The sequence below is a fragment of the Schistocerca cancellata genome, chromosome 11 (assembly GCF_023864275.1).
Source record: "Schistocerca cancellata isolate TAMUIC-IGC-003103 chromosome 11, iqSchCanc2.1, whole genome shotgun sequence".
Lineage (NCBI taxonomy): Eukaryota > Metazoa > Arthropoda > Insecta > Orthoptera > Acrididae > Schistocerca > Schistocerca cancellata.
Genome location: NC_064636.1, coordinates 18,386,772 through 18,403,441, shown reverse-complemented (window position 1 = coordinate 18,403,441; position 16,670 = coordinate 18,386,772).

Genomic DNA, 16,670 nt, shown 5'->3' with positions numbered 1-16,670 from the left:
CGGTAGGTCCGGTAGTTGAGCATCCCTCATTTCGCTAGCTTTAGACGTCTGTACGTAGCAGCATACAAACTTATAAATCAATATGGCGTTCAGTTCGGCTGGCAACAGCTGTGAATTTTTTTTAATTTTTGTATTGATTTGGTCCTCATCCTCTTAATCAGATTATGGTTCCTACGGTCTGTTGAAGCGATTTTGGGAGACAAATCATACACTGCTTCAGTCTTAAGTTTTGTTAGGCGTCCGTCGCTGTTTGACGTGTGTGTCCCGGTAACTGATAAAGACTTCAGTGGGAAACTGAAAAAAAGAAGAAAATAAAACCACAGAAACGGGGAACGGGCGCGACGCGGTTGCATCTGTGCCTGCGAACTTTTATTGCATATGATGACCTCTCCCACAGAACTAACCACTTCGTGATAAGTGCTCCTGTGCAAAGTGCTAATAAAAAGTGTTGAACGAAACATGAAGCAAGGCATTAGTTTCTCCGAAGGTTATGTACATGCTTACACGATATTGATTATGCGAGAAGATAACATGAAGTCAACACCGTGTCTTCAAATTCCATGTTGCTGGCTGTTTCCTTAGCGTCGGTGAGTGCGATCATTCATGCTGTTTAGCTCCCAGCCCACAAATCATCATATAGTACAGAACAGTACGTGTGAGAATGGTTATGAGACAGATTCCGTGAGATAGACTATTTTCAACGTCATTTGTAGTATAATTGGAAAAACTTTTAGTAAGTGGTTCCATTCTGCGCAGACGTGTATAATTATCTTTGAATTTTTTTTGTTCAATTGACACGTTCTACATCATGGCATGTATTGTCAATATGATTTCTGGAATAGGATACTAGGTAGCTGGGAGTCCTGGTTTTCTGCTGTGGTTAGAGAACATATAAATTGGCCTACTCATTTCAGCAGTGGCGCAACAAATATAGCTTCACTTCAACTTTTAAAGCAAATGACTACGTCTATGATTGTAGAAATGTTACACTGCCCTGGTACTACACCATTGGCATTTATTTGTTATTCCAGCTGAAGCAAACAGGTGCTGTGGATGTTTAGGCTATTAGGACGCTAGGGACCTTTATTATTGTCAGTAAATTAAGGAGTCTCAAATTTTTTGTCTGCGTGATTTTAGAAGTACATCTGATTTGAAAATTCAACAGAAATCTGTAGTAATTAGAAGATAATGTAAAAGTTTTACAGTAACCCATTTTTCTCAACAAATCACATGCACACAGTGGGGCTCTGATTGTTTACACACCTTACTATTCTTTTTGATGATATACTTCTCCCATAGGAAATAAGATAGTTATTGATTACATTCCAGAATATTTCATGTTAATTACCTAGTACAGCACCCGTTTTGCGTATTTCACTAGGTCTTATTCATATTTCAATTTATAAATCTTTTAAATGTTACTTAAAATTGCACCTATGCAAGTTGAACCCTCAGGTTCATGCCTTATAAAAACATTTACATTGTATTGAATACATAAAATATAACATGGCTCATTTCTTGGAACAGATGAATTGGTGTAAGTCAGATTACTTCTGACAGACGTTAGATATCTCCACCTATCGCCAACCGTGGCTACATTAGATATTGCCATATGTTGCAAAGTGTGGCTACTAAACAGTGCAACAGACAATGAGACATGAAATGGGCAGTGAATGTAATATTGATTTGACTGAACTGTGTACTTCCTCTCTCCTCCTCCTCCCCCCCCCCCCCCTCCGCCCTCCCGCCAGAGATATGTTTTTCTGTCACTTCCCTTACTATCATTGCACTATCTTTTCACAGCCTTTTGTTGCTGTGCAGATTCTCATTTACTTATTCGTCCTTAGACAGTTTCGTCCAACAGTATAGGATATGTCGGATTCATTACTGAAATAATAATACATATATAAAACTTGTACATAGTACGTTAGGCTTACATTAGGATGGGCAGGAAGTCAGCCTGGAATTCACTTTACTAACTAGCAAAAACAATGGACAATCCAAGTCAGGGTGACCGTACGAGGAATGAACCCCGCTGCTCCCAAATGTGAGTCCAGTGTATTCACTTTAGCTTAACCACCTTTCTTGGTAAATGATATTAAAAGGAAACCATATGTACCTAGTTCAAGGAGCGTACAGTGTAAACAAGAAGTATGATTGCAGTCATATAACCAAAGTAGGCCTATGAAGCTTTGTTGTACTACACTTTTGAAAAAATGTAAACACAGGAAGACATTATATAACAGTACTGAAAAATATAAACTTACAAACAGCTGCCAATGATATATTCATCACAACTAGTCTTCGGACATAGTTGAGTCGTTTCCTTTCAAGTCATCCAGGCCATGGCACCCACTATCTAGCTGCAAACTGAGATATTGTGTCCTGCTGTTGTACATAATTTTATGAACTTTTCCAAATATACATTCTGTTGGTAATAACTGCAGAAAGTTTGATGCAGTGCATTGCTTCGAAGCAAAATGTGAAGAAAATTGGCTGCAGTTTTTAAAAGGAAGAAAATAGATTGAAATTTTTTTTACTTGGACATTCTTTCTGATATGTCGTTGGGAGATTCCATGGTGACTCATGTTACATTTTATCAATCTATAAACCCATATTTTCTTTTGTAAATCATCATTTCAAATTGTGTGATTCAGGCAAAGATCTTGAAGTGTTTGCAGGGAAGAGCATTAAAATTAAAGAACATGAATGTAATTTATATTGTGACTCATGTTAAAAATTTGAACATCTTATTTCTAATGTGCATTTTAGGTCAAAAGTGTCCTCAAACTATTATGAGTATGGATCTGGTTTTTATCATAGAAAACGCATATTTTCAAAACATATTTATACCATGTGAAATATTGTAACATATTGAAAAAGGTATGACTTATGTTACTTGTTACTTCTTGTTGGAAAAACTGTTTTCCAGCAAGCAGAGAAATGAAAATATGATATTATGTGCCAAATGAGATAAACTTAACATCAAACTTTCACTTCACAAACACTGTGAAAAATTATAAGAGCATGACATCTGGGGAAATGAACTGTAAATTCCGTTAAAAGACAGAGAACTGAAAATATTGTCTTGCATTGACAATGTCAAGTGGATTAGTTTTCTATATAATTTCATCACTTTTACAGGCCATTTCTTATAGTGATCAGGACACTCCATTGTACTGATTAGGTACGAATGTCCAAAACTGCACATACTTCTCCAGCATTGAATTTACTGTCATATTCCATACTTTCTATAGTTTCTTCAGTATGATGATCTGCAGCAGCAAAAGTTTTTGGAGACAGCAGATATGTTTGTAGTACTCCTTTCTTGTAGTGAAAGCAGTGTATGCTTTTTATGTTTGGTGCTGAAGAAAATATTTGAGTCAGATTAAGTTTCACATTGATTCCTTGAATTTCATCAACAGACATATGAAAAACCTGTAGCTACCCGAGCAAAATTTGATGCATCACTTACTATTAATTTTCACTTTTTTACTGCAGTCCACACTAGCTGTTCTGCAACTGCACCAATTCCATCCACAGCTCCTTTACCGTGAGATGTAGCAAATAAGTTCCAATAGATTTCCACGTTATGAAATGATTAAAATTGATGTAAAGCAGCAGTAACATATTTGTTTTTAATTTGCGAGATAGGTCCATCTGACCAGATTGAAACTACCTTCATATTGTCAGTTATAGTTGACAGTACGTTGCTAATGTAAGCAATTGCAGCACTCAAGACCTGGCTTTATCCAGAGCACTATGTGACTTATATGGTGACAAACTGGGTTACTGATCTTGCACCTTATGTTGCTTATATTTAGTAATTCTCTCCCCACTTTTAGCTCTTCTTTCTTGTAAGAACAGTTGTTGCCTATGTTGATTCAATTGTAGAAACTTTAGTTTCTGCTTCTGCTGGCTTTTTCTAGCTTCTTTCAGATGCTGCTTCTCAAATTCTTCACATTTTCCTTCACTCTTAAACTTTTCCCTCCTCCTGCTCTGTCTTTGTGCCGCTACGAAGGGTATCTTCTTCTTCTAACCTTAAAATAATAAAACTGTGACTCAGATTACGTGACTCATGGTACACATTTAATTTTCTGTTTTTACAGTATTGGTTGAAATTGGGAAATTGTTAATAGTGATATATTACACATTCACACTAAGAAGTAAATTACTGAACAAGATAAAGTTATCTCTGATATCTCTCTTGGTATAAAAATTCAATTAGGCCTACATGAAAGTGACTCACATTACACGATAGTTCACGCTGTTGTATTATGTTATTTACCCTAACCTATAATTTACTTACTTCAGTTTTATACTCTTTATGCAATACATTAGGGTATGTAACAGTAATATAAATATTGATATGCTAGTTCTTACCTGCCAATTAGTTGAAATGAAGGTCCAAAATCTCCAATAATTCACACTCTCATCAGGTCAAGGGAAATGTCCGCTTCCTGCAGACTTTTGTTGGTTTAGCGGAATGTTGTTTTTTTTTTTTTTTTTTTTTTATCTTTTTTCTTTTTGAGTCTTGGGATCGTGGTGTGTGTGGTTTTTTTACTGTTGTATTAGCTTGTCCTCACCCTTAAACCCCCAGTTTCCCGTAGTTGTCCCGTTAGTTTGATTATATTTTTGGAGGGAGATGTTATTGTCTTATTTATATGTAGTTTTTGTGTTTGTTGCCTTGTGTATGTAGTGACGTCATAGGCACAATATTGGAGATGCTTAGAATAGCCGTTTCCGCCATATTGATGACGTCATGGGTCAAAGGAGATGGGTGGAATCGGACACTTCTGTAATTCCCTCTCATCATATGAAAACATATGGCATTTTAAAAATGGCTACAAATTATGGTGGGAAAGCAATAATGGGACACAAGCAATTGTTGACATACAGTAAAAAGTCCAGACTTTTCAAAAAATATATAAAAAGTACAAAATTTTAAACTTTTAAATATTGTAAGTGTGTCCTACTTTAGATGGAATATTCCAGTTTATAAAATCATGAAGTACTTGGTCATATAAAATTTGGTAGATAAATTTTATTTTTTTGTTAAATTAAAAAATGGGTGCTTGCCCTCTTCTGAAAACCATTAAGAAAAAAATAATAAAAATAGACAGTAATCTACAAACAGTAAAGTTTCATTGCAAAACGTCAGCTCTGAGAAATGAATCACACTCACAAAAAAAGTCAGTTTGGGGAAAGTTTCCATTCATCTATTAAAATTTTCACTACATCCTTTAGAGAAATACTGTTAATTACTCAAGAAATATAAGTGAGCATAAAAATATACAAATGCAACAAAAATTACAGAAGAAAAGAAACCTGCAAACTATAAAATGTAGGACTACTAGTACATCACATAACATACAATCACTAACTTTTTTAGAATGGTAACTCGTGTGTCTTAACTGAATTAACTTAACACAGTGATACCTAGAGTTTTGCTTACAGTATTTGAACAGTTCCTCAAAGTACTATACCCACACTACACTAAAGTCTGATGTTGCAATCTGTACTCATCTGGAAGTACACATGTGACAAGACATAAAGATTCACATCTAATAATTTTGTATGTGAACCCCTTTACTACTACCAACCTTGAAGATTCTTTGCTTTGAGAATTAAGTATGGCACATTGCTATGGTGATATCACATAGAATATGATGGAATGGGACATAACAAACAAAATTATCAGGCCAATAGGAGGATGGGGAGGGCAAATGAGGATGCTTAAATCTTACTGTAAGATCTCCTCCTCCATCATTCACTTTCTCAGTAATCCCCAAATACCAAGAAGAGTCATAAACTCATGCAACATAGCTGTTGGGATGCACTGAGTATTCGGGTGTTAGTCGCAGAAGTGCAGAGAAGTCGTGCACGATACTAAAGTCGGTGTCACAGCTTAGCCTATTGCTCCAATCTTGGTTGATGGCAGTGGTATAATGCGATGCTTAGATCATGTTTGAGACAGTTTTTCCACTTCCAAAGTGCGGAAAGAGAAAATTTCTATGTTGTACGATTTTATCTGTTGAAACATAGAGAACTGAAATGTCTTGCAGGCTCTCATGGCAGAATTTAAGTATCTTCGATGCTGTAAGTGTTTGATCTATATATAGTGTTTGCAAACTTTTTTATGACAAGTCTTTTAACAATGCCACCGATATCATCACAGGCTAGTTGCAGAAAAGGACTAGCTACACTTTTAATTGAAATTGTGCTAAATTTCTGAAATTCTTACAATTTTTGTACTGTGCAGTACATCCATCAGTGAAACATTTAGCAGAAGTAAGGGGAATTTCAGGAAATCAACATTTAGAAAATTCAGTACTGTCTTCTGAAACTATACACAAGAGCTGCATCATATTCTGGATTATCAGAAACAATGAAAATACTTTTTTGCGTGCAACTGTTTGTCTATTTTGAAGTATATAACAGTAGCGTAAAGAATGCAGCTATCATTGTTCCAGTGGTACCCCTATACTTCAGCTTGAACTAGAAAACTTAAATTTTCACTGAATTCCATTAACATTAGCACTGATCCTTCATCATGTGTTTCCTTCTTCATTTTCAAATAATCAGACTGTTACTGAGAAGGAAGAGTGAGAAGTAGGTTTTTCAATTTTCTTAGTGTGTAACAGAATTCTGACAGAGTGGTGATTTGAGCACTTAGTCATTCTACCAGTTGATACCTTCTAACCATACTGAACCATCTCATCAGGATTATAGTCTTCTATTTGATTTTCTACGTGTGTCTGAAGTAAAGAACTGGTGGGGCATTTATAGCAAATACGGAGCATACAGGATCGCTTATTTATATCACACGTTGTTGTTATAATTAGATCTCGGTAGGCTACATTTTTAATAGAAATGAAATGTCAAAGCAATTTGATATTTTGGTGGTAAGTGCAGCCACATGCTGTGTGTGTCCCTGGTGATCCTGTGAGTGTACACTGTTTCGGTTGAAGAGAAGCAAACTTTAAAAATCGTACTTTGTATTCGGGACACTTATTTTTAAAGAAAACAAATTTCAGCGAAATTATTGCAAAACACTTTTATTCGTATGTCTTTTTGCTGCTTCTCACATCGTCTTTATCCCCTGGCATTATTCTTGAACATTCATCTTCTAAATAAAAGCTCTTTACTTTCTGCACTGTATTGTGTGGTCGTGCCATTCCTGTTTTCAGTCCAGGCATCGATATAAATACCCTCCCCAATTACAAGAGTTCTTGCTTGTTAACCAAATTTTCAGAAACTTGAAATGGGGAACTGATGTTTTGTTGGGACAAGGTTTGTGGTAGGAGAGTCAGTTGGTAACTGAATTTTTTTCACGACTATTTTCACGTTAAATTTTCTGTTTTATTTTATCTTCGAGTTTTTCAGGTTCAACAGAGGCATCTGATCCCACCCGTCTACATTGACCCGCGACCTAAGGGTGTTGTGGTGTGTGATGTCATTACGGTGTGTAGTTTAGTCTACGAGTTGGTTGTGTTTGTATACGTCGTCTTGCTGTGTTACGTCATGGAGTTTAGTTTATGAGTTGGTTGTATTTGTATATGTCTTCTTGTTTTGGTAGGTGGTGTCGGTGGTTTTTTGTGTGTGTGTGTGTGTGTGTGTGTGTGTGTGTGTGTGTGTGTGTGTGTGTGTGTGAATTTATTGTGTGGCTTCTTAAGTATGGATATGACTATGAAATACAAAAGCACGAGTTTGTGTGCGGAAATGGACGAGGACATGATGTCTTTGATCAAGTTTCTACAGATATTTGGACTGTTAGCAGAGATTGTGAAATGTAGTGTGTGCAGGGAAAACATGAGGTTGGTGAGAATTCTGACGTCTCGGTCCAGGGACTGTTATATGTGGCGATGTAGAAAGGATAACCTTTGGCGCTCCATCAGAAGTGGTACCCGATTCGAGAAATCGCCATGAAGGAGATTGTTTTGATGACTTACTATTTTTGTTACAGGTCCTCTATCAGTTTTTGCTTGCACGATACTGCAGTGAGTGCAAGGATTGTTTTAGACTGGTTTTCTTTCTGTAGGGAGATGTGTGTGGAATATGTGAAGTATAGGAGTGGGCCGGGACAGTGGTCGAGATAGACGAATCTAAGTCTCGGGTTTGCTTATGGGTGTGAGGGGCTGTTATTTCGGGGGGGTGGGTATGCGGATTGTGTTTTCAGGATTTTGGAGGGGCATACTAAGAGGGGCTTAATTGAAGAGTAGCTAGAGGAGCGGAGTACTGTAGTGTCAGATGCTTTTTCATCATGTAGGTAGTTGGGGAAGAGGGGTTCTGATCATTTAATTGTAAACCATAAGTTTAGAGTTAAAAAATTATGTAACTAGGGTATGTACCAATACAATAGATGGGTTTTGGCGGGCCGTTAAATCGTCATAGGGAGGAGGAAGAGGCACTCTTCTAACCTGCAATCTCATTTAATGAGTACTGCTGGCAGAAGGGCGTCCCTGGGGAGTATTGTATTTTTCGCATTTTTTTGAGGGCAGCTAGTAAGATGTACAGGCCAAGGGTGGTTAGTTGAGGGGCATTTGTATGAGTGTGTGTGTGTGGGGGGGGGGGGGGCATGGCGGGTTGTGGGTAATGGTTGTACATTTAGATGGCTTGGGTGGGGGCAGGTTGTTTTATGATTATGTTGCACAGGATCTGTTTTGTTGCAGTTGTTTTTTAGTTGTAATGTGCGATTGAGTTTCATTTACTTTGTGGTTTTTATTTGTTGGAGGATTTTTGTTTTTTTGGGGGTGTTTCTGGGGTTGGTGGATTGTGGGTGGTTTGAGAGCTTTTTATGGGTTGTGTTTTAGTTTGCTTGAGTGTTTGTGTCTGTGTGCGCGCGCATTATGGTTTTGTTTATCACAGTTGTAGGTGTTTGTTTTTTGGTATCATCAGCTGACCTTGTAGGTTAAGGGAAGTGTCCGATTCAAATTTTTTGCCATTGTAGATGTATGTGTTTTGGTATCGTCACCTGTGGTTGACCTATGTAGGTTAAGGGAAGTGTCAGATTCCTGTATGTGTTTTGGTATCGTCACCTGTGGTTGACCTATGTAGGTTAAGGGAAGTGTCAGATTCCAATTTTGGTCATTGTAGCTGTATGTGTTTTGGTGCCATCAGCTGTGGTTGACCTAGATAGGTCAAGGGAGGTGTCAGATTCCAATTTTTGTTGTATTAGGTGTTGGTTTTGTGGTATCCATAGTTGTGGTCCAATTATAATTTTTTGTAGTTGTAGGTTTTTATTTTGTGGTATGGACAATTGCGGTTGACCTACGTAGGTGAATGGAAGTGATCGATTCCTGTGGACTTTGTGAATAGCGGAATTTTGTGTTGTTTTTCGTCATTTTTTATGTCATTTTTTGTGGTTTGGGATCGTGGTGTGCATTTTTATATGTTTATATTTAGCTTGTCCCCACCCTAAAACCCACAATTTCCCTCACTTGTCCAATTAGTTTGATTATATTTTTGGAGGGAGATTTTAGTGTCGTATTTTTATTAATTTTTTGTTTGTTTTCGTATTTATATAGTGACATTGTAGGATGCTGAGAATGGTCATTTCCGCCATATTGATGACGTCATTGGTCAAAACAGACGGATGGAATCAGATGCGTCTATAATCCCATTTTTCATTATGTTTTTCTTGTTCTTTAAGCATTGTTAAAATACTGTCAGGGTTATTACTTGTATCAGTAACCATCTGGATTTGATATACGTGTAAAATTTTAGTTTGTAATGAATGCTGATTCAATTTGCATTTGGCTGGTGCATGCAGACTATACCAAGCAACAGATTGCAGCTTCGCAGGAGATATTTTCAGCCAGCTTTGAGCATAGCTTTTTCGGGAGTCTTCACATTTACATTACTGACTGAGTCCTTGCTTTGTTGTTTTTCACTCGTAAGTTTGGTTCAGGTTGGGCACATTTTTTTCTGCCCACGAACAATGCTAAAGCCTCAATTTTAAAATCCTTTGTCTTTTCTAAACCAACTTCATGCAGTCGAGATGAAACAGATTGTTTACAGTGGTTAAAGGGATCACAGCAAATTTTCTTATGAAGAGAGACTCTGCACAGATATGTGTGTCTGTGTTTAACACACACACACACACACACACACACACACACACACACACACACACACACGATGCAACTGGAAGTTGACCTGACTATTTTCAAACAGTTGGCAGCTGATGCGAATTGGTGTGTTGGAATAGCTCCTGAGAGTCGTGTACCTGTTACACCGGTACCATAGGTACCTCGAGTACTGTCCTCTTGTGTGGGTCCTGTCTCCTCTGCAGAAAGTACTGGATCTGTCATTACCCGTCCACTAGACTGTGAGTGGCCTGTCAATAGTAAATCTAGGTGTTCTGTAGAGGCTGGATGGGAATCAGGAGGAAGGACTCGGGGTGTTGCACTGATCCACCTAAACAACAAGTTTGAGGTGCTGTCTTTCACTTAAACTGAAACTGAACCTATGGGACTCAATTCACCTGTTTTGGGAAAACCTGTTTTGTCCAGTGTTAAGAGGAGACAGACGCAAAAGGGCAGGGGTCTATTAGTCGTCAGCAGTTCAAACAAATGGCAAATCATGGTACCCCTTAGGGCAGGGGCGGGCAGGAATTCTGCACGTGTGCGGTGCACTTGCACGTGTGCAGTTAACAGGTGTTCTGCGCGCACACAGGGGCAAGCTGGCCACCCGCTTCTCTCCCCTCCCCGCCATACCGTCTCTCCGCTTCTTCCTCTGTAATGCGTCTTGTTTCCTGGCCTGCTTTATTGAATGAAGGAATAAGGTTAGTAGGAGTGCTTGAAAGTAATCGTGGTTTGAAAGAGTACCTATTACCTACGATACGTTTTATTTAATAATCACAGGTGGAGTGGAACAAAATTTCTACATACAGACAAACGCAAACAGTTACTTAAATTTTCATTACTGATGTTTGCTCTTAACTGAGACTTTCATAACAGAAAAAAATCTCTCACAAACGTATGTCGAGCAAAACATTGACATTATCTTCATGGCTTCACGATGGAGACGAGGAAACTCTTGCTGTGGAAAGTTGTGATAAAAATCTATTACACGTCTTGCCAAAAGGAACTTGTCTCTCAGATGAGAATTACGCTGTAGATCTATTAATTCCATTTGCAAACTGGGATGAATATCATCTACAGAAACAGCAGATTGTCTCGAGAACTATTCAAAACCTTGGCATAAGTAAGATATATCCCCAAATCGCTTGAGAAATTCCTCTTTTATTGCACCAAGAACTGCAACATACTGAAATTTATTATAATGGCGTTCAATATTAAACTTCCGCTGACCAGCCAGAATACTGTCACACATTATACATTTCCAATTTTCACGTTTTTGCACAGAGAAAAAATGATTCTCCCATTCCTTTTTAAAAGATAGCAAATCTCCAATTCTCCGTTTCCTTGATTCACTCTGCATTTTCCGGTTCTTGAAATACAACGTTCACTACGTAGTGGTCGCTTCGCTTCAACGTCCGCAGCTTAGCCTGGTACTACACTGCCGCAAACTGCCGCACCCTGCCGGCTGTCGCCACTGCCCCTGTCAACGATGGCACGCGAGCAGCACACGTGCAGCGATGTGTGCTCGTGAGCCGCGTGCAACGTTTGCCCGCCCCTGCCTTAGGGAGATGGCAGTAAGGGACACCAGGTGTAAGCCTGGGGCCTCATTCAACATGTTGAAGAGGCTATTCCAGCAGCCATCGAGGGAACAGGAAGCAACCAACTACAGATTGTGGCGCACATTGGAACAAATGGTGCCTGTCGTGTGGTCTCCGAGGTTGCAATTGGGTCGTTGCGGCAACTGGCAGAGATGGTTGAGAAGACTAGCCTTATGCGTGGGGTTTCAGTGAAGCTCACAATTTGCAGCATCGTCTCCAGAACTGATTGCGGCCCTTTGGTTCTGGGTCGAGTGGAAGGACCGAACCAGAGACTCCGAAGGTTCTGTGACGAGCTGGGCTGCTACTTCCCGGACTTGTGCCGTAGGATTGTGAACTGTAGGGTCTCCGTGTGCACTACATGTTCGAGTCTGCTACTCACGTAGCTGACTGCGTGTGGGGTGCACATGAGGGTTTCTTAGATCGGGCAACTCTCCGACCAGTCCAGCTAACTATAGATGCAGGAAACCCAGAAGTATCCGTGTAAGATAGAAAGAAATGCGTCCAACAGATGGGTATCTCAAAGTCCTAATCGTTAACTGGCACAGCATTTGCAACAAATTGCCAGAGTTCGAAGCGCACCTGAAAAGCCGTGCAGCTCACATACTAAGTGCACAAAATTGGTTGAAATATGTAATTGATAGCAGTGAGATTTCTGGGGAAAATGTAAGTGCACATCGTGAGGATAGGAAAATGGGAAATGGAGGTGGTGTGTTTGTTGCAGTAAACAAGAAACTCAAGTCCACCGACGTAGAAACTGAAGTTGCGTGTGAGATTGTTCGGGCGAGACTCAGTATCGAGCGTGGGCGTAAAATCACGGGTGGATCCTCCTATTGCCCACTAGACTCACCTGGTGTAACCAAAAGCCGTAGAGAAAAACTCAGTTGACTAAGTTCCCTAACCGTACTGTAATCGGCAGTGGAGACTTTAATCGTAAAACAATCAATTGGGAAAATTACAGTTTACTTAGTGGCAAGTGTGATAAGATATCCTGTGAAACTTTACTGAATGCCTTCTCTGAAAACTACCTAGAACAGATAGTTAGGAACCTCACTCGTGATGGGAATATATTGAATCTAATAGCAACAAATAGACCTTACCTCTTTGAAGATGTCCACATCGAAACTGGTGTCAGTGACCATGATGCAACTGTGGCAGCAGTGATTACCAAAGAACAAATGACTACGAAAACAAACAGGGAGATCTATATATTTACTAGACTAGATAAAAAAATCAATAGTTTCATATCTCAGTGAGGAACTTGAAGCTTTCAGCACAGGACAGGATCATGTGGAGGAACTATGGCTGGAGTTTAAAAAAAAAAGATCATACAGTAGACATACATGTACCCAGTAGAACAGTTCATAATGGGAGGGAACCTCCACGGTTTACGGTCGCTATAAAGTAACTTCTAAAGAAACGGAGATTGCTATGATCCTACTACCGCCAACATACATTGTGAGTAAGGATCGTGAAGATAAGATACAAGAAATTAGGGTTCATGATACAAGAAATTAGGGTTCATATGGAGGTATATAGACAGTCGTTTCTCCCTCGCAGTGGAGGGCATCGCGTGCCACGCACCGTATGGTGTCTCGCGGAGTTTCTGTGTACATCTACATCTACGTCTACATCTACATCCATACTCCGCAAGCCACCTGGCGGTGTGTGGCAGAGGGTACCTTAAGTACCTCTATCGGTTCTCCCTTCTATTCCAGTCTCGTATTGTTTGTGGAAAGAAGGATTGTTGGTATGCCTCTGTGTGGGCTCTAATCTCTCTGATTTTATCCTCACGGTCTCTGCGCGAGATATACGTAGGAGGGAGCAATATACTGCTCGACTCCTCGCTGAAGGTATGTTCTCGAAGCTTCGACAAAAGCCCGTACCGAGCTACTGAGCGTCTCTCCTGCAGAGTCTTCCACTGGAGTTTATCTGTCATCTCCGTAACGCTTTCGCGATTACTAAATGATCCTGTAACGAAGCGCGCTGCTCTCCGTTGGATCTTCTCTATGTCTTGTATCAACCCTATCTGGTACGGATCCCACACTGCTGGGCAGCATTCAAGCAGTGGGCGAACAAGCGTACTGTTCCCTACTTCCTTTGTTTTCGGATTGCATTTCCTTAGTATTCTTCCAATGAATCTCAGTCTGGCATCTGCTTTACCGACGATCAACTTTATACGATCGTTCCATTTTAAATCACTCCTGATGCGTACTCCCACATAATTTATGGTATTAACTGCTTCCAGTTCAGTTGCTGACCTGCTATTTTGTGGCTAAATGATAAGGGATCTTTCTTTCTACGTATTCGCAGCACATTGCACTTGTCTACATTGAGATTCAATTGCCATTCCCTGCAACGTGCGTCAATTCGCTGCAGATCCTCCTGCATTTCAATACAATTTTCCATTGTTACAACCTCTCAATATAACACAGCATCATCCACAAAAAGCCTCAGTGAACTTCCGATGTCATCCACAAGGTCATTTATGTATATTGTGAATAGCAACGGTCCTATGACACTCCCCTGCGGCACACCTGAAATCACTCTTACTTCGGAAGACTTCTCTCCATTGAGAATAACATGCTGCGTCCTGTTATCTAGGAACTCCTCAATCCAATCACACAATTGGTCTGATAGTCCGTATGCTCTTACTTTGTTCATTAAACGACTGTGGGGAACTGTATCGAACGCCTTGCGGAAGTCAAGAAACACGACATCTACCTGTGAACCCGTGTCTATGGCCCTCTGAGTCTCGTGGACGAATAGCACAAGCTGGGTTTCACATGACCGTCTTTTTCGAAACCCATGCTGATTCCTACAGAGTAGATTTCTAGTCTCCGGAAAAGTAATTATACTCTAACATAATATGTGTTCCAAAATTCTACAACTGATCGATGTTAGAGATATAAGTCTATAGTTCTGCACATCTGTTCGACGTCCCTTCTTGAAAACGGGGATGACCTGTGCCCTTTTCCAATCCTTTGGAACGCTACGCTCTTCTAGAGACCTACGGTACACCGCTGCAAGAAGGGGGGCAAGTTCCTTCGCGTACTCTGTGTAAAATTGAACTGGTATCTCATCAGGTCCAGAGGCCTTTCCTCTTTTGAGCGATTTTAGTTGTTTCTCTATCCCTCTGTCGTGTATTTCGATATCTAATGTAAATAGATGTAAATAATTTCCTCTCTTCTGTTCATCTGTTCTCTCATGATTGATTCGGTGTTTTTGTTTGTGGTCCAAATTATGCGCCAAGTATTTGAGTAGTTTCAACAGTTATTACAGAGTTGCCTTATTTTGGATCAAAAGATCTTTTTCTTTGATCTCGGTCCTCATTGTGCTTTTATTTAGATCGAATTTTTTTTTTCACATTCTTGATGTAGAAATTAACTAACAGTGGAATTGTGCTCTTAGCCTGCCTTGCCATAACTAAGGTTGTTCAGTGTATTGGTGTAATTTAGTTCTTTCTACAAGGATGTAAGATGTGGGCTAGCGCATTTTTTTTTTTTTTATTTATTTATTGTTCTATGGGACCAAATTAAGGAGAAGTCTCCATGGTCATGGAACGAGTCAATACATGAAATTATAACACAATAGTAGAAACAGATAAAATGAAATACAAGAAACGTATTCAGGTGACAATCCGTAAGTTTAAATAAAGAAAATTAACAATGTAACACTGGAATTTGCTTAATTTTTCAGCTCTTCCAGGAGCTCCTCGACAGAATAGAAGGAGTGAGCCATGAGGAAACTCTTCAGTTTAGACTTAAAAGCGTTTGGGCTACTGCTAAGATTTTTGAGTTCTTGTGGTAGCTTATTGAAAATGGATGGAGCAGAATAGTTCACTCCTTTCTGCACAAGAGTCAAGTAAGTGCATTCCACATGCAGATTTGATTTCTGCCTAGTATTAACTGAGTGAAAGCTGCTAACTCTTGGGAATAAGCTAATATTGCTAACAGCAAACGACATTAAAGAAAATATATACTGTGAGGGCAATGTCAGAATTCCCAGACTATTGAATAGGGGTCGACAAGAGGTTCTCGAACTTACACCACATTTAACTCGAACAGCCCGTTTTTGAGCCAAAAATACCCTTTTTGAATTGGAAGAATTACCCCAAAAAATAATACCATACGACATAAGCGTATGAAAATATGCGAAGTAGACTACTTTTCGTGTTGAACTGTCACTTATTTCAGATACTGTTCTAATGGTAAATAAAGCAGCATTTAGTTTCTGAACAAGACCCTGAACATGGGATTTCCACAACAGCTTATTATCTATCCGAACGCCTAGGAACTTGAACTGTTCCGTCTCGCTTATAATATGCCCATCCTGTCTGATCAAAATATCAGTTCTTGTTGAATTGTAGGTTAAAAACTGTAAAAACTGTGTCTTACTGTGATTTAGCATCAAATTATTTTCCACAATGAACTACATTATTTGGTAATGTTTCATTATTACACACAAGATCCTTCACTACCAAGCTGGTGTCATCAGCAAACAGAAATATTTTTGAATCACCCGTAATACTAGAAGGCATATCATTTATATAAATAAGAAACAGCAGCGGCCCCAGCACCGACCCTTGGGGAACACCCCACTTAACAGTGCCCCATTGGGACTGAACACTAGTATTTACAGTTTGTCAGTAAGGGTATACACATTGCATTGCTATACCTGTCAAGTGCAGCATTTTTCTCTCTAATCTAGCTACTAGATCACATTTAGTTGGCTGGCTCAGTGGCTCAATGGAAAAGTAAAACACCATATCACGTATACCATATTTACCTGAATCTAAGCCGCAGCCGAAACGAGACTCAAAATTTAAGGGAGGAAAAAAGTTGTGGGCGGCATTTCAGAATCGAAACAATGTTGGTTCATTCTAACATCAGATACAAATTAGATGGAATGGATGGAGATACAGCTACATTAGTTGCATTCGGTTCATAAGATCTTTGTCAGGGGACCGGATTTAAATGAGGTACCAAAT